Source organism: Tachyglossus aculeatus, chromosome 16 (assembly GCF_015852505.1).
Source record: "Tachyglossus aculeatus isolate mTacAcu1 chromosome 16, mTacAcu1.pri, whole genome shotgun sequence".
Taxonomy (NCBI): Eukaryota; Metazoa; Chordata; class Mammalia; order Monotremata; family Tachyglossidae; genus Tachyglossus; species Tachyglossus aculeatus.
Window position 1 is genome coordinate 20,630,543 of NC_052081.1, and position 18,563 is coordinate 20,649,105.

General features: G+C 43.5%; 1 long non-coding RNA gene across 1 annotated transcript; it reads left to right on the forward strand.

Moving 5' to 3' along the window:
* The first annotated feature begins 11,922 nt into the window (after positions 1–11,922).
* LOC119937958 lies at positions 11,923–13,174 on the forward strand. Its single transcript, XR_005454302.1, has 3 exons — positions 11,923–11,968; positions 12,719–12,748; positions 13,154–13,174. It is a non-coding gene; the product is annotated as an uncharacterized LOC119937958 (long non-coding RNA).
* Positions 13,175–18,563: the final 5,389 nt, after the last annotated feature.

Below are 18,563 nucleotides of genomic sequence, written 5' to 3' on the forward strand. Positions count from 1 at the left end.
TTGTCTTACAGACGGCCAGTCGAGTGAGAGCACATCACCTGGTATGTCCCATCTCTTCCATCTTGAAAATGGCTGTTACTTCATCCCGAATTACATAATAGTTTATCTACAGAAACTGGGTATTGACTGAGAACTCATTGCAACTCTGCAGTGACTCATGTCCAGACAGTTTTTAGATTGTGTCAATCTCTGTCAGAAGTGCATATCTTCCCTTATCATATATCGCCTTTATAGGATGACCGTGGTTGGAGATGTGAGTCTAATAGGGAAGCTCTTTGCTCTTTGGTCATTCTGGGTAAACAGAGTCTAACCCCTGTGGCTTTAGCTTGAGAAACACAACTCATCTGAGGGGAACACTGGCAGATTATTTCTATCATCGGTATATGGCCCTAGCTACTATTTCACATAGAGCTGAAGTTAGGAAACCAAAGGCAAAGAAGGCAGAGGAAACATTCTAAATCTTGGTAAAACAAAACCTCATTCAATGCTGTGTCCTAGCTGAACACTGGAAGTTAATTGCCGAAGATATACCAACATGGCATAATGATTAAAACATAATATCTGAGTGTTTCAAGCAAATGCTTTACAGATCAATCAGTAGCACTTACTGAACACTACTCTGTGTGGAGCACTGTACTAAGAGCTCAGAAGAGTAATTATGTGGTATTCACCCACTCAAGGAGCTTTCAAGGATGTAAAAGAACAGGAACTCTAATCTGAAAGCCTTTTTCTGTGTATGATGTTCCCCGGACTGTGGCCTCCACATTGCTCATTTCAGGCACAGTCACCATCAGAGGTGAATTTCACCATCTTTTGTGTCTTCTATGTGGCCTAGTGGAAAGAGCCTGAACTGGGTGCCCAGGAAACCCAGGTTCCAATCCGGGCTCTGCCTCTTCCCTGCTGTATGACCTTGGCAAGTATCATGACTTATCATTGCTTCAGTTTCCTCATCTGTAAAATGGGGATAAAATACCTGTTTTTCTTCCCTCTCAGATTGTGATCCCCATGCGATATGGGACTGGTCTTTTTTATGGTATTTGTTAAGCATTTACTACGTGTCAGGCACTGTGCTAAGTGCTGGGGTCATTACAAACTAATCATGTTGGACACAATCCATGTCCCACATAGTGCTCACCATCTTAATCTTCATTTTGTAGAGGAGGAAACTGAGGCACAAAAAGTTAAGTGATTTGCCCAAGATCATATAGCAGACAAGTGGCAGTGTGAGGATTAGAACCCAGGTCCTTCTGATTCCCAGACCCTAGCTCTATCTACTGGACCACACTGCTTCTCACTGTCAGTTATGATTTTATTGAATCTAGCCCATTGCTTAATGCAGTGCTTAGCAAGTAGCTAGTACTTCACAAATACCATAACTATTACAAAGGAAACATACTATTTTGGTTCCCCAGTTCTGGTTCTATAGATGTTTCCACCCTTCTCCCACCATATAAGAGTGAGGACAAGTGTCATTCTCCTGTCAGACTGTGGTTTTGGAATGGCTCCTGGAAAGCCAGAGATGGAAGAGCTGAAGTGGCCTTGGATGTGTGGAGGAACAAAGAAGCAGGGAGATAGGGGAGGGTGTGAGACTATTATCTTTTTGACTTGGTATTCCCAGTCCTGATTCAAAGCCCAGCAAGCAGTTTGGCCTAGTGGAAAGAACACAAGTCTGAGACCCCGGGGACTTGGGTTCTAATCCTGGCTTCACCATTTGCTTGCTATGTAATCTTGGGCAAGTCACTCACCTTCCCTGTGCCTCAGTTTCCTCGTCCTTAAAATGGGATTCAATATCTTTTCTCCTCCTACTTAGACTGTGAGCCCCATGTGGGGAAAAAGGACTGTGTCCCACCTAATTATTTTGTATCTACTCCTGTGCTTAGAATAGTGCTTGGCAAGCATAGTGCTTGGTAAATAAAAAAAAAAGCTTGAAAATTCATCCATGCCTAGCTTGAATATGGGTCCAAGGTGCCATTTCTGACTATCAGTTTCCTCATTCTGATTTCCTGTTTTCTAGACTGGTGGATTCCCCAGACAACAGAGTCCGGTAGGTACTATAATCCTAGTAACTTGCCCCTAAACATCAGTTTTAGTTATGGTGTCACTTGTAGCAGCATGGCTCAGAGGAAAGAGCATGGGCTTGGGAGTCAGAGGTCATGGGTTCTAATCCTGGCTCTGCCACTTGTCAGCTGTGTGACTTTGGGCAAGTCACTTAACTGCTCTGTGCCTCAGTTGCCTCATCTGTATAATGGGGTTTAAGACTGTGAGCCCCATGTGGGACAATCTGATGACCTTGTATCACCTCCAGCACTTAGAACAGTGCTTTGCACATAGTAAGCGCTTAACAAATACTATCATTATTATTATTATTGTAGGCCACCATTTCCTGATCTCAGCCTGACCTGGTCTCCTCTTCCTTTCCCTGTGGTTGTGGGTATAAACAGAACAACCTATGATCCAATAATAATAATAATAATGATGGCATTTGTTTAGCGCTTACTATGTGTGAAGCACTGTTCTAAGCTCTGGTGGGTGGGGGCGAATACAAGGTGATCAGGTTGTCCCATGTGGGGCTTACAGTCTTAATTCCCATGTTACAGATGAGGGAACTGAGGCACAGAGAAGTTAAGTGGCTTGTCCAAGGTCACACAGCAGACATGTGGGGGAGGTGGGGTTCGAACCCATGACCTCTGGCTCCCAAGCCCGCACTCTTTACACTGAGCCACGCTGCTTCCCCACTAGATTGTAAGCTCCCTGAAGGCAGGGATCATGTATTCCAATTTTTCTGTATAGTACACTCCCAATTATTACAGTGCTCTGGAACACGGTAAGCACTCAATAAATACCATTCTTTGATCAAACAATTGTTACAAATCCTGGGGGTAGGGACAAGTTCTGCAATCAGTCAATGAATAGTATTTATTGAGCACTTGCTGTGTGCAGAGCAGTTGTACCAAGTGTTTGAGAGAGTACAATACAAGAGTCTGCACTTCATCAATGTGTGTCTCGGTCATTTCCATGAACAATGTTGCAATCAGTAAGACTGTGGCTTGAGAGTGTCATTTCCGTTCCTCTAAATTTGTTGTATTTTCCTTTGATTGCCGCAGAAGCAACAACAGACCTGACAGAGACTCCAGGTATGCTCTGTATATTGATTGTTTTTAGTGCTAGCGGGGCAGTGGATAGCAGTGACTTCGGCATCCTCACCTCACTGCTGCTCAGCTACTGCCAGAGACTGTGACTCAGTTCATCTCACCTCTTCTGCTCAGCCCTTCACGAGTGTTGGATTCAGACACAGTGTAGGGGACACAGAGGTGTGTTAAACATTAAGAAGGATAGCTCAGTGTGAACTGAGCAGTGCTATGCTAAGATGTGGGACTCTATACAGGCACAGACTTAGTAGGTTCACTGTTTTGGGTTAAATGAAGGGGATGTAGCTTGACTGCCTCCTCTTTCCTGCTCGCCCTCTCCGGTAAGCAAATGTTCTTTAGATTGTGGGAAGGGAAGGGGTGGCTTCCAGGAGACTAAGCGTTGGTAACTATTTGCATAGATGCTGTTGCGGGTTCTTCGGCTTCATCTTCTAGAAGATCCTGTCAACTCCTTCCTCATGGCCTCAGGTCACGATAGCACCACTGTCCTGGCCATAGCCTCAAACGTGACATAAGGCCTGAAGCCGTTTGACCCATTCATCTCTACCATTCCTCCAGCTCAGACTCAGACTACTCCCTTGTAGCACTATGATGAAATGGGTCAAAAGACAGAAGGAAAAATTCATTTTATGAGAGATGATTTTGCTAAGGAATTATTTTTCCTAAAAAGTGCTTTGTGATTTTCTTCCTAGATTGGCTTGGAACAAGCTCTGGTAAGAACCATTTTCTTATGAACCCAATACGAGATTCTCCACCAGGAATAGGTCTATCTTCCTAGAAGATCACTTTGGACAGTGTCCTGGGATGTCTACAGAGAAATACAGGGGGCCCTGGAGGAAAGAGTATTACATATAGGGAAAGGAGGTTTGGATCAGAGTTCTGCATATTCGTTACCTGATTAATGGTCTAAGAATGCTTGCAGTATATCTATTATAAGATATTGAGATCTCTATTTACCCATGGTATGGGCTTGAAGTGTCATGGAGATTCATTCATTCATTCAATCGTATTTATTGAGCACTTGCTGTGTGGAGAGCACTGTACTTAGTACTTGGAAAGTACAATTCAGCAACAAATAGAGACAATCCCTACCCAACAATGGGCTCACAGTCTAGAAGGGGGGAGACAGACAACAAAACAAGTAGACAGGCACCAATAGCATCAATATAAATGAATAGAACTATAGAATAAATGAATAGAACCTCCCTCCTACCTCACTTCATTGCTCCCCCACTACAATCCAGCCCACACACTTCACTATTCTAATGCCAACCTACTCACTATACTTCAGTGTCACTTACCTCACTGCCAACCTCTCACCCATGTTCTTCCTCTGACTCAGAACACCCTCCCTCTTCATATCAAACAGACAATCACTCTCCCCTTCTTCAAAACCATATTGAAAGCACATCTCTTCCAAGAGGCCATCCCCAACTAAGTCCTCATTTCCTCCTCTCCCACCCACTTCTGCATCATACTTGCCTTGGATTTCCACCCTTTATTCACCCCTCTCTTAGCCCCACAGCATTTATGTGCATTATTCATAATTCATTTATTTAATTTAATGCCTGTATCCTATTCTAGTCTGTAAGCTCTGTAAGCATTAATTGTGGCAGGGGAGAGATAGCCGTGAAACACCCACAGTATTCAGAATCCCAATTCAACTTAGAAAACCAAAAAGAGAAATGGCTCTTCCATTGTGGCGCGTGCATGCATTCTAAATAAAACATAATCTTCAAAGGTAGGCTTCAGGGAACATGTCTACTAACTCTGTTATATTGTACTCTCCCAAGCACTTAGTACAGTGCTCAGCACACAGTAAGTACTCAATAAATGCAATTGATTGGTTGAGTCATTCATTCATTCAATCATATTTATTGAGCGCTTACTGTGTGCAGAGCACTGTACTAAGCGCTTGGGACGTACAAGTTGGCAACATATAGAGACAGTCCCTACCCAACAACGGGCTCACAGTCTAGAAGGGGGAGACAGACAACAAAACAAAACATGTGGACAGGTATCAAGTCATCAGAACAAGTAGAGATAAAGCTAGATGCACATCATTAACAAAATAGAATAGTAAATATGTACAAGGAAAATAAATAGTGTGATAAATCTGTACAAACATATATACAGGTGCTTTGGGGAAGGGAAAGAGGTAGGGCTGGGGGGATGGGGAGGAGGAGAGGAAAAAGGGGGCTTGATTACTGAGGTCAGCAGAGGAGAGAGTGGTCATCACCATAGTGTAGGAATGAGGGGGAGAATTTTCAGGCAATGCAGGAGGCTAAACATTGAAGTGATTCTCTAGAAAGAAAGTGAAATCTCAGATCCCTTCACTGAAGTGCTAGAAATCAGGACACATGTGCTTGCCTGGAATAATCTAGTCGCATGCCTGGAAAGAGGTAAAATCATGGAGAGATTGTGGGCTGTCCCTGTAAATGTTATGGTAATAGGAAACTACCCCAGTACATCATCCAAGCACTGAACAAAGTGTTGATGGGAAAATGAATTGAAGTAGATTGTAAGTATTCCTCCTCCTGGATCATTTTTCTACAGAAATGTTCAGGCCACATTTCCCCACTACTCAAGAACATCTAGTAGTTTCCCATCCACATATGGATCCAGTGGAAACTCCTTAGCTTTGGCTTTAAAGCATTCAATCACCTTGCCCGCTCCTGTCTCACTTTACTTCTCCCCTTCTACAACCCAGCCTTCACACTTCACTCCTCTACTGCCATCCTATTCACTATACCTGTTGTCTGCCTCACCGCAACCTGTCGCTCATGTCTTGCTTCAACTCTGGAAAGTTCTCCCTCTTCATATTCAACAATTATTCTCTCCACTATTGAAGACACATCGCCTCCAAGTTGACTTCCCTGACCAAGCCTTCACTTCATCTTCTCTGTCTCCCTTCTGCACCCTTTGCTCCCTTTATTCACTGCCACCCCATGCACATCCATAATTTATTCATTTAACATCGGTGTCCCCCTCTAGACTGTAAGTTCGTTGTCAGCAGGTAACACATCTACCAACTCTGTTATACTGTGTTCTCCTAAGCGCTTAGTACAGTACAATGCATCCCATACATGCTCAATAAATGTGATTTATTTATTGTGATGTGATTCCTCCTCATCTTGCTCACAGATTTATCCCTGAGACTGGTGAACGGAGGGGACCGATGTCAAGGCCGTGTTGAAGTCCTGTACCGTGGGTCCTGGGGCACAGTGTGTGATGATGACTGGGATATCAATGATGCCAACGTCGTGTGCAGGCAGCTGGGCTGCGGATACGCTGTTTCTGCACCAGGAAATGCCCGGTTTGGTCAGGGCTACGGCAGCATCCTCCTGGATAACGTGCGTTGTTCAGGACGGGAATACTACCTGTGGAGCTGCCCTCATAATGGATGGAACAACCATAACTGCCAACACAGTGAAGATGCTGGAGTGGTCTGCTCAGGTAGCCTCCCTTTGAAGTTTATGTTTTATTTAGAATGCATGCATGCGCCACAATGAAAGATCCATTTCTCTTTCTGATTTTCTAAGTTGAATAGGAATTCTGAATATTTTGAGTGTTTCAGGGCTATCTCTCCCCCGCCACAGTTAATGCCCTAAGAATCTTTTTGGGATCCTAAATCCCTTATGTGAGGTTTAATCGATGGATCTTGCTCAGAGCGGGACCTGAACCCAGAGAATCATGTGACAAACCTGAGAAACAGTTTTGCCTAGTGAATACAGCATAGGCCTGGGGATCTTTAATCCCAGCCCTGCTGCATGTCTGCTGTATGACCTTGGGCAAGTCACTTCACTTCTCTGTGCCTCAGGTACCTCATCTGGAAAATGGGGATTAAAAGTTTGAGCCCCATGTGAACCATGAACTGTGCCCAACCTGATTAGCTTGCATCTACCCAAAGAATTACTACAGTGCCTGGAACATAATAATAATAATAATAATAATAATAATAATAATGGTGTTTGTTTAGTGTTTACTATGCGCCAAGTACTGTTCTAAGTTCTGGGGTAGATACTGGGTAATCAAGTTGTCCCATGTGGGGCTCACAATCTTAATCCCCATTTTACAGATGTGCTGAGGCACAGAGCCATTAAGTGACTTGCCCAAAGTCATACAACTAAGTGACAGAGTAGGGATTAGAACCCATGACCTGATTCCCAAGCCCATGCTCTTTCCACTAAGCCACTCTGAGCAGGAGCTTAACCAATGCTATTTAAAAAATCCAGGAATGATCTCTCAGAGCAATGTAGAAGGAAGTGGTGGAGCAGATTTCTGCCTCCCCTGGAGACTGTAAACTCCTGAAGACAAGTGGTCATGTGTTATTCTCATCCAGGGGCTTAGAACTGTGCACACAGTAGGCACTCAATAAATTATCTAGATTGATTGATTCAAATACAGGCTGTCCAGAAGGGACGATGTCTGACTAGATCTGACGGAGACTGTGCCTTGCATGTGTGTGCTTATGTTTATATGTGTATGTGTGTGTGTGTGTGTGTGTGTGTGAGAGAGAGAGAGAGAGAGAGAGAGAGAGAGAGAGAGAGAGAGACTTGGCTTTTGTCATTTTTTTGTGTTATACAAGACTGGAAGCATCGGACTGCCGCTCTCTCTGTCATATCTTCTTCAGCATTTTCTATCTTTTGGCACTTTACTTTCTGCTTTCTACTCTTCCTCCCTCCACTTCATTCATCCAATAATATTTATTGAGCACTAACTGTGTGCAGAGCTCTGTACTTACAAAGCACTTGGGAGAGCACAATACAACAATAAACGGACACAGTCTCTTTCCAAAATGAGTTTACAGTCTAAAGTTGGGGGAGACAGGCATTAATATAGATTAAACAAATAATAAATTTGTATATAGGTGCTGTGGGGGTGGAAAGGGAGAAGAAAAAAGGGAGTAAGTCAGGGTGACCCAGAAGGGAGAGGGAGAAGACGTAAGGGGGGCTTCATCAGGTAGGGCCTCTTGGAGGCTATGTGCCTTGAGTAAGGCTTTGAAGTGGGAAAGAGTAATTATCTGTCAGATTTGAGGAAGGATGGCACTCCAAGCCAGAGGCAGGATGTTGACAAGGGATCAGGGACAAGATAGATGAGATTGAAGTCCACAGTCTGGGTGGTAGTAAGAGAGTAGTGAGATAAGGTAAGAAAGGGGCAAGGTGACTGAGGACTTTGAGGACAATGGCGAGGAGTTTTTTTCTGATGTGGAGGTGGATGGGTAACCACTGGAGTGTTTCGAGGAGTGGGGAAACATGTCCTGAACGTTTTTATAGAAAAATGATACAGGCAGTAGAACGAAGTATGGACTGGAGTGGGGAAAGACAGGAGGCTGGGAGGTCAGCAAGGAGGCTGAATGAGTGACTTGTATTAACGTGGTAGCAGTTTGGATGAAGAGGAAAGGGCAGATTTTAATGACGTAGTAAAGATGGGACTGACAGGATTTGGTGATGGATTGAATATGTGGGTTCAGTGAGAGAGAACTAATGCCAAGGTTATACGGCTGTAAGACAGGAAGGATAGTGGTGCCATCTCCAGTAATGGGAAAGTTAGGGGGAGGACAGGGTTTTGCTGGGAAGTTAAGAAACTGTTCTCAACATGTTAAGCTTGAGGTGATGGGAGGACATCCAAGTAGAGATGTCTTGAAGTCAGGAGGAAATGAGAGACTGCAGAGAGGATGAGAGATCAGGGCTGGAGATGTAGATTTGGGTTTCGTCCACAGAGAGGTGGTAGTTGAAGCCTTGGGAGCAAATGAGTACTCCAAGGGAGTGGGTGTAGATGGAGGATAGAAGGGGACCCAGAACTGAACCTCAAGGGACTCCCACATTTCGGGGGTGGGAGGCAGAGGAGGAGCCTGCAAAGGAGAATGAGAACAAACAGCCAGAGAGATAGGAGGAGACAAGGAGAGGACAGTGCCAGTGAAGCCATAGGAGAAGCCCTAGGTGGTTGACACAGATTTATTACTCTATTTATTTTACTTGCACATACTTACTATTCTATTTATTTTAATTTGTTCATATGTTTTGTTGTCTGTCTCCCCCTTCTAGACTGTGAGTCCGTTGTTGGGTAGGGACCATCTTTATATGTTGCCAACTTGTACTTCCCAAGCACTTAGTACAGTGCTTTGCACACAGTAAATGCTCAATAAATATAATTGAATGAATGAATGAATGAAGGCAGCTGAGAGATCTAGGCAGATTAGGATGGAGTAGAGACCACTGGATTTGGCATTAAGAATATCACTGGTGACTTTTGACAGGGCAGTTTTTGTGGAATGAAGGGGACAGAAGTCAGATTGGAGGGGGTCAAGGAGAGAATTGGAGGAGAGGAATTTGTGACAGTGGGTGTAGAACACTCTCTCAAGGGATTTAGAGAGGAACTGTAGGAGGGAGATGGGGCAATAACTGAAGGGAGCCATGGGGTCAAGGGAGGGTGTTTTTAGGATAGAGGAGACAGGGGCATGTTTGAAAGCAGAGGGGAAGAAGCCACTGAGAGTGAGATGATACCCACAGGAGGTGGTTGAATTGTCCTTGGTGCAATTCCCTTAATCTTGGGCCACCAATTTACCCTCAGTGAAAGCCCACATCCCCTTGCATTTTGAGCTCCCAAAAATATAGTCAGGTTTAAGGTTGTCTCATCTTGGCTTCTTTGCTTTTCTTGCACTTAATAGTTCAGGGCCTATTTTAGGCTCTTCATTCAGTGGTATTATTGTTTGCCTTCTGCTTGCACAGCACTGTACTCTTGGTTGGAGGACACTGTATTAAGCACTTACTGGGTGCAGAGCATTGGGAGGACACATTAAGAGAAGGAACTCTGATTTCGGTCTGACTTGGAAGAAATCACTGGGAGGAAGCGACAAGGGAAGGAACTCTGATTTCTGCCTTGGAAGAGCTATCAACTAATGGGGGATGAAAGAAGTCAAAATGTTTAGATACACTGGGAAAATGAGGAAAAATTGAGATGTGAATTTTAGAGGAAGAAAATGAATAAATCCATAAATGGCATATGCAGACAGATATACAAAAAGTGCTAAGGGTGAATGTTGGGTTTTCATGATGAAGGGAGGTGGAATTATTTGGGGATTGTTTCTTACCAGAAGCGTATTCCCAAGGAGACTTGGAAAATGCATCCTGCTATGTCCTAGCAGATTCAAAGGGAGAGACTGTTCCAGAAAGCATGGAAGAACTTGTGCAAAGACAATAATCAATCAATCAGTGGAACTTACTGAATACTTATTGTGGACTGAAAATTGTACTAGGTATTTGGGAGAGAATAGTACAGTCAAGTTGGTAGACAGTTTCCCTGCCCATTAGCAGCTCACAATCTGGAGGGGGAGATAGATGTTAAAATAAATTACTGATGGGAGAAATGCAAGTTTGTCCAAAACAAGAAGTAGAATATGTCACCCTTACTTTTATAAAGAATGTTATTAAGTTCCACAGCATGGCTCAGTGGAAAGAGCACGGGCTTGGGAGTCAGAGGTCATGGGTTCAAATTCCGGCTCTGCCAATTGTCAGCTGTGTGACCTTGGGCAAGTCACTTAGCTTCTCTGGGCCTCAGTTACCTTGCCTGTAAAATGGGGATTAAAACTGTGAGCCCCCCGTGGGGCAACCTGATCACCTTGTAACCTCCCCAGCACTTAGAACAGTGCTTTGCACATAGTAAGTGCTTAACAAATGCCATTATTATTATTATTATTATTATTATTATTATATTATTATTACCAGCTAGCATATAAAAAGTCATCCATAAGAATCAGATTTTCATCTCCCTAGGTAGACAGAAAAACAAGCTTTGGTTTTTGGAAGATCCGATAGTCACAATAGCTCCAGGGAACAAAACTTCCCTCAAAATATACGATTCAGGAGTACCTCCTGGATGGGAAGTGCAAAGCATATATCCATGTGGACCCATTTTCCTTTTCTCTCTCAGCCTGCAATCTTTGAAAGATTAGTCATTGCTAGAGGTTATATCACATCTTAAAAAGGAGAGATCCCTGATCTGGTTTTTATACTTTGCAGATAGCCATTCAACTTGGACAACACCGGGTAAGTCTTACTCGTCCTTGTTTGTGAATACCATGGGGACACCTCAAGACATCTCTGTATATGGTGGTGCTCTGGAAAAGAGTTTGTTCTAGGATTCCCCATGGCAATAGGGGACATAGCCTAAGGAGCAGGATATGGGAATTCCCACATCATGCTAAGATTTCTACTATCCAATTTTGAATTGAAACAGGAATTCATTTATTCAATCCCACATTCCACATAAACCCCAAATCCTTGTTATACCACCATTTAGTCACATCCACAAAGCACAAAATATCCTACCAATTGCACCCAGAATGACTTTTCAATAGGGGTGTCATTTTTATCTTGCAGAAGCAGGATGGTAGAAAAGGAACCTCTATGAGTGGGTGTGGAAAGAAAAATTGGGAAATGAGGTCTTGCAAAAGAACTGTGGGCAGTGATCTGCATTTTTACCTTTTTTATTTTTTCCCATCGATTTCTCTGGGCTTAGTGAAACTAGGTCTACAGGAAGCTATTTCTGTTGTTCTACAGTTTTCCCTTGATTGTTTTCACTTCCAGAGTCAACAACAATTCCAAGTGAGATGCACTTGGTTGACTTTGGTTTCAGATCTTACTTAAGTGGACAGCACTCTGCTGGACTGTGAACCCTTTAGGAGCAGGGATCATATCTTCTTAATTCTTTGTTCAGGGACACTAAGTCTCCAGGAAACCATTTCTGCCCAACTAACTCTGCTGTGCTTTCTGTAGATCCGTTTCCCACAGAAACAATCGCAGACTCAACAGTGATATCAGGTAAACCGTGTGATGACTCTGTTTAGCATTACTGGGGCAGCTTTCTACAGAGATGCTGCTGCCCATGGATGACTTTGGATAGTCAGCGAGGTAATCGGGCTCCTTGGGACAGACACTGTGCAAGGTGGAGGAAATGCTTGGCCCTACTCAAGAATAGATGCCACATGATTCATCTCAATAATGGCGATGCGGTTTCCCATCTCAAAATGATTGTGGGTCAGAATTAATTCATTCCTGGGTTGTAAGCTGGATCCCAGACATGAGATACACAGATAGCTCAAGGTGGTGTGATCATGTCATGTCAGAGTGATGTGATGAAGTGACAGAGAAATTTTTTCCTCCAAATTTTGCATTCAATGATATGCTTATGTTACATTGTGTGTGCTTGCATCATGGCATGATGTCAATGTACAAAACATAGTGGGGGCCCTATCTTCTTCTGTCTTGGGCAGCGGAATGTCTGAAATAGGCATCCTACTGCAGCAGACATGGTTTCATCACTGGACAAACCTTTCACCTCTTCCTCCTAGCACAACAGCAAGCCCTCAGAGCCCTGGACTGCCATTCGTCCCACTGCCTCTGGTGCAGGATTTCCTTACAAAAGTGGGGCCCTCCATCTGTTTTTTTTCCACAAATACTGTTGCGATCGAGACTATCATTTATTGATCATTTAATTCAAGACTAGAATTTCAGGGAGCCATTTCCTTCCCACTAACTCTTCCCTGTTCTCTCTTGATTGGTCCTCCATAGAAACAAGCACAGAATCAACAACAACACCAGGTAAGTCACATGTGTTCACTCTGTTTAGCACTTCTGGGGCAGTGGATGACAGTCACTGTGGCATCCTTGCTCCATCGCTGCTCTGTCACAGGCTGAGGCAGTGAGCTCTGTCAGAGGCTCTGACCATAAATCCCTTTTTCAGCTTGTAGCCATAGGCTGAAACTTGTTAAAAACAACAACAACAACAAAAAAGCAACAGAAAAATTAGGTTTTAGCCCGTTGTTGGGTAGAGACCATCTCTATATGTTGCCAGCTTGTATTTCCCTAGTACTTAGTGCAGTGCTCTGCACACAGTAAGCGCTCAATAAATGCTACTGAATGAATGAATGAAAGGTATATTTGCCACCTAATTCTGTTAATTAATTCTGTTTCCTTAACACCAATTTGTGATTTTTTTTTTCCTAGATTGGCTTATAACAAGCTCTGGTAAGAAACCCATTTCCATAGACTTTTGTGGCTTTCAGTGAATTGTCACCAGCACTTTCAGTTAGATTGGTGCCTTTAATGCTTCCTGGACTTTAACTTTCTGAAAGTCCCTAAAGGACAAGAGTTTATTAGAAGGTCACTTGGTAGACCCTGCATTGAACATTCACTCCTAAATCTTGCTGGGTCCTGAAATAATGTAGGAAAGCACCTGGGCATACCAAAAGATCAGTTGGAAATTAAAGTCAATCAATCAAACAATCAATCGTATTTATTGAGCGCTTACTGTGTGCAGAGCACTGTACTAAGCGCTTGGGAAGTCCAAGGCGGCAACATATAGAGACAGTCCCTACCCAACAGTGGGCTCACATTCTAAAAGGGGGAGACAGAGAACAAAACCAAGCATACCAACAAAATGAAATAAATGTTAATTAAAATCCTTCTCAAGTTCATGTGCATCTGCGACCGGGGGTGGTGGGTGGGAGATGGTTTTCATGAGAGACGTTTGTTTGGCAGAGAAATTTATCTTGGCATCCTTTCAGTTCTACCAATCTTTAGTCGAAGGGGTTGAACTACGATCCAACATGCTGCAGTCTTCCCCTGTCATTAATAGGGTGCAAAAATAATAATAATAATAATAACTTTGGTATTTGTTAAAAGCTTACTATGTGCAAAGCACTGTTCTAAGCACTGGGGAGGATACAAGGTGATCAGGTTTTCTCATGTGGGGTTCACAATCTTAATCCCCATTTTACTGATGAGGTAACTGAGGCCCAGAGAAGTTGTGACTTGCCCAAAGTCACACAGCTGACAATTGGCCGAGCCGGGATTTGAACCCGTGACCTCTGACCATGACTGACCTCTGAATCCCAAGCCCATGCTCTTTCTACGGAGCCAAGCTGCTTCACACTGCTTCATTGCAATGTCAATGCAATCTGACATTGGACCTGATGCCCACCTGCATGGGGCCAAGTGGACACTGGGGTGGGTGGCCCATTGTAGTCTTGTTTGGGAAAGGTAAAAAAAGAAGTCAAACCCAGATTCATTTTTCTTTTTTTTTTTTAAATGAGAAGAAAGCAAACATGAAGGGATGAATCCAACTTTCCTGCTTTCCCTATTTTGGTGACAAATTCAGGGAAAACTAAAAGAGTGGTGGTCCCCCTTCACTACAAAGCTCCTCCGCCTCTTGTCTATCCCCTTGTCTGGCAGTGGTCACCATCCAAGCAGGTGCCCCCCTTCACCCACTCACGCTTTAGTTTTGGAATAAGCTTCATGCCCATGTGTGGCCTTGGTGGACAGTCCACTCCAAAAGTGCGAGTTCCAACCTCCAAAAGAGCTTCATGGAAATTTGACTTCCCTCTTGGCTGGTACTGCCACTTGCCCAGAAGATTGGATGCCCTAATAATTTAATCTATGAAATGATTGATCAGTAGCCATTCACCTCCTCCAAGAGGCCTTCCCAGACTGAGCCCCCTTTTTCCTCTCCTCCTCCCCATGTACTTCCCAAGTGCTTAGTGCAGTGCTCTGCACACAGTAAGCGCTCAATAAATACAATTGAATGAATGAATGAATCCCCCCAGCCCTACCTCCTTCTCCTCCCCACAGCACCTGTATATATGTTTGTACAGATTTATTATTCTATTTATTTTACTTGTACATATTTATTATTCTATTTATTTTGTTAATGTTGAGCATTTAGCTTTAATTCTATTTGTTCTGACGACTTGACACCTGTCCACATGTTTTGTTTTGTTGTCTGTTTCCCCCTTCTAGACTGTGAGTCCGTTGTTGGGTAGGGACCGTCTCTAAGTGTTGCCAGCTTGTACTTCCCAATCGCTTAGTACAGTGCTCTGCACTCAGTAAGCGCTCAATAAATACGATTGAATAACTGAATGAATGAAAGTGCTCTGCACACAGTTAGCGCTCAATAAATCTGATTGAATGAATGAAATGAATGAACTTGTTTATCATATCGTCATGAAGTATTTAGCTTAATTAGCATTCCATACCATAACATAAAACACACCAACCAGATGTGGGGATACACACACATACATGCATCGTATATGTTAACAAGACTCATAAATCCCTTTTTCAGCTTGTAGCCATAGGCTGAAACTTGTTAAAAACAACAACAACAACAACAAAAAAGCAACAGAAAAATTAGGTTTTAGCCCGTTGTTGGGTAGAGACCATCTCTATATGTTGCCAGCTTGTATTTCCCTAGTACTTAGTGCAGTGTTCTGCACACAGTAAGCACTCAATAAATGCTACTGATTGAATGAATGAATGAATGAAAGGTATATTTGCCACCTAATTCTGTTAATTAATTCTGTTTCCTTAACACCAATTTGTGATTTTTTTTTCCTAGATTGGCTTATAACAAGCTCTGGTAAGAACCCTATTTCCATATACTTTTGTGGCTTTCAGTGAATTGTCACCAGCACTTTCAGTTAGATTGGTGCTTTTAAAGCTTCCTGGACTTTAACTTTCTGAAAGTCCCTAAAGGACAAGAGTTTATTAGAAGGTCATTTTGTAAACCCTGCATTGAGCGTTCACTCCTAAATCTTGCTGCATTCCTCTTGTGGATTTCCTTTGGAAGTGGGCTTTGCTTTCAATGTTCTTTTTCAGGCTTGAAATATTAAATATTATTACACTCAGCATTACCTAATGGAAGTTTCAAAGTACAGGGAAACAGGAGAACCAAGAGGTAATCCCAGTACTGTTATATAAGTGCTGGGTGACCTTGTTCAAGTCACCTCGTCTTTCAGACCTCAGTTTCCTCATGTGAAATACCTACTTGTCCCTACCTCAAAGTGAACATGTGATAAATTCTGTGAAAGTGATCTTTAAAAATGAAAGCACTACAAATTTATGATACTTTGATTTTATCCTTTGACTAACGGTGGTATTTGTTAAGGACTTACTATGTGCCAGGCACTGTACTAAGCACTGGGGTGGATATAAGCAAATCAGGTTGGACACAATCCCTGTCCCACATGGAGCTCAAAGTCGCAATCCCATTGTACGGATGAGGTAATTGAGGCAAAGAGAAGTTAAGTGACTTGCCCAAGGTCACACTGCAGACAAGTGGCAGAGCTGGGATTCAAACCCAGGTCCTTCTGACGAGTCCCAGGCCCGGGCTCTATCCAGTGGGCCAGAATCTACAGAATTTACAGTCAAGTTGAGTAATTGAATCTGCTAGAGAGTGAACTTCTCGAACGAAGTGCTGAGGTTGGGCATAAATTAATTAATCAGAATCATAAATGACTGATGGATTCCCCTTAGTGTGCTGGGGATTATCATGTATGGCAGGTTAGAGGAGGTGAGATTGTTGGAGGGCTTTGAAGGTGGGGAAAGCTGAGGTCTGGCAGATCACTGAAAGGCAGAATTTCCAAGCAGGGTGAACAGTGTGATTTAGCAGTTAAGTTTTTCTCCATCTTTACTGAGAATGGAGCAAAGAGGAAATTGTCAACCTGGCAGGATAAGGGACATACAGGAGAAGCAGTATGGTTTAGTGGATAGAGCACAGGCCTGAGAGTCAGAAGGGCCTGCTTTCTAATCCCATCTCCTCCACTCGTCTGCTGTGTGACCTTGGAAAAGTCACTTCACTTTTCTGTGACTTAGTTACTTCATCTGTAAAATGGGGATTAAGACTGTGAGTCCCATGTGAGACGGGGATTATGTCCAACTTGAGAATCTTGTGTCTACCCCAGAGCTTAGAACAGTGTCTGGCACATAGTAAGTGCTTAACAAATGCCATAAAAAAAAGGCAGTGAGAATTTGGTGGCAATGTTGGAAGTTAAACAACGAATCTCTAGAGGACCTCAAAACCAGGACATATTTCTTGCCTGAAACAAGCCAGTTGCTTGCCTGGAAAGAAGTGAAATCATGGATTGATTTTGGGCTATTCCTGAAAATATTAGGATGCTGGGAATTGATTATCAATCAATGAATCTACGATATTTATTGAGCGCTTACTGTGTGCAGAGCATTGTACTAAGAGTTTGGGAGAGAGTGCAGTGCAATAGAATTGATAAACATGTCCCCTGGCCAAAAGGAATTTATACTCTTGAGAGGGTGGGCAGGACCAGATATAAATATAAATGAATAGTTTACAGATAAGTACATAAGTACTGTGGGGATGAGGATGCCCATAGGGAACAAATCCAAGAGCGTAGATAAATTCAGAAGGGAGAGGGATGCAAGCATTGAGCCAAGTGGCTATGGGAAAAGATGTTGAAGTAGATTGTATGTATTCCTCCTTCCTCTTATCGCTCTCACAGATTTATCCCTGAGACTGGTGAATGGAGGGGACCGATGTCAAGGCCGTGTTGAAGTCCTGTACCGTGGGTCCTGGGGCACAGTGTGTGATGATTACTGGGATATCAATGATGCCAACGTTGTGTGCAGGCAGCTGGGCTGTGGATATGCTGTTTCCGCACCAGGAAATGCCCTGTTTGGTCAGGGCTATGGCAGCATCCTCCTGGATGATGTGCATTGTTCGGGACGGGAATACTACCTGTGGAACTGCCCTCATAATGGGTGGAACAACCATAACTGCCAACACAGTGAAGATGCCGGAGTGGTCTGCTCAGGTAGTTTTCCTGCGAAGATTATCATTCATTTAGTGTGCGCATGTTTCTCAATGAAAGCCATTTACTGTTTTGCTTTTTCTAATCCCATTAGGAACTCGGAAGTGTGTAGGGGATTCAGGGTTGTCTTTGTTCCCCAGGCACTGTTTCTAGGTGTGCACTTTGCAGATTTCCTGTGTAACTGGGACTGAACTCTTAGGGCTACACTGGAAACATCTGGGACTGACCACTGGGACAGATGTAGAGGCAGGGGAGGAAGCAGTGGGGCAGATGTCTGACTCTCCTGCTAGTTTGTAAACTCTTAAAGGCAAGGGATCATATATATTTCATAAGCAAGGGCTTTGTACTGTGCACACAACAGGCATTTATTGAGGTTTATTGTAGGTTGATTGACTGATTGGGATTCAGGTCCCTGATGGTTCAGCAGCCTACGGAGGAAAGGAGCCTGTGTGAATCTGCCTGAGTGTGTGTGCATTCATGTGTATGTGTGTGTTTTCTTGTATGTTTTTTTCTGTCCCAGTACAAGCTCAGAAGCATGACTTTCCTCTTCTCCTCCTCCTCCTCCTTCCCCTTCCTCCTAACTCCTTCTCTTCTTTCTTTTTCTCCTCCTTTTCCTTCTCCTTTTCCTTCTCCTCGTTCACCTCCTCCTCATCCTCGTTTCTCTTCCCCTCTCCTTCTTCCTCCTCACCTTCTCCTTCCCTTTCCCCTTTCCTCATTCCCTTCTCCTTCCACTTCCCCTTAGACTCCTCTCTCCTCCTTCTCCTCCCTCCTCCTCCTCTTCCTTCCCCTTCTCCTCC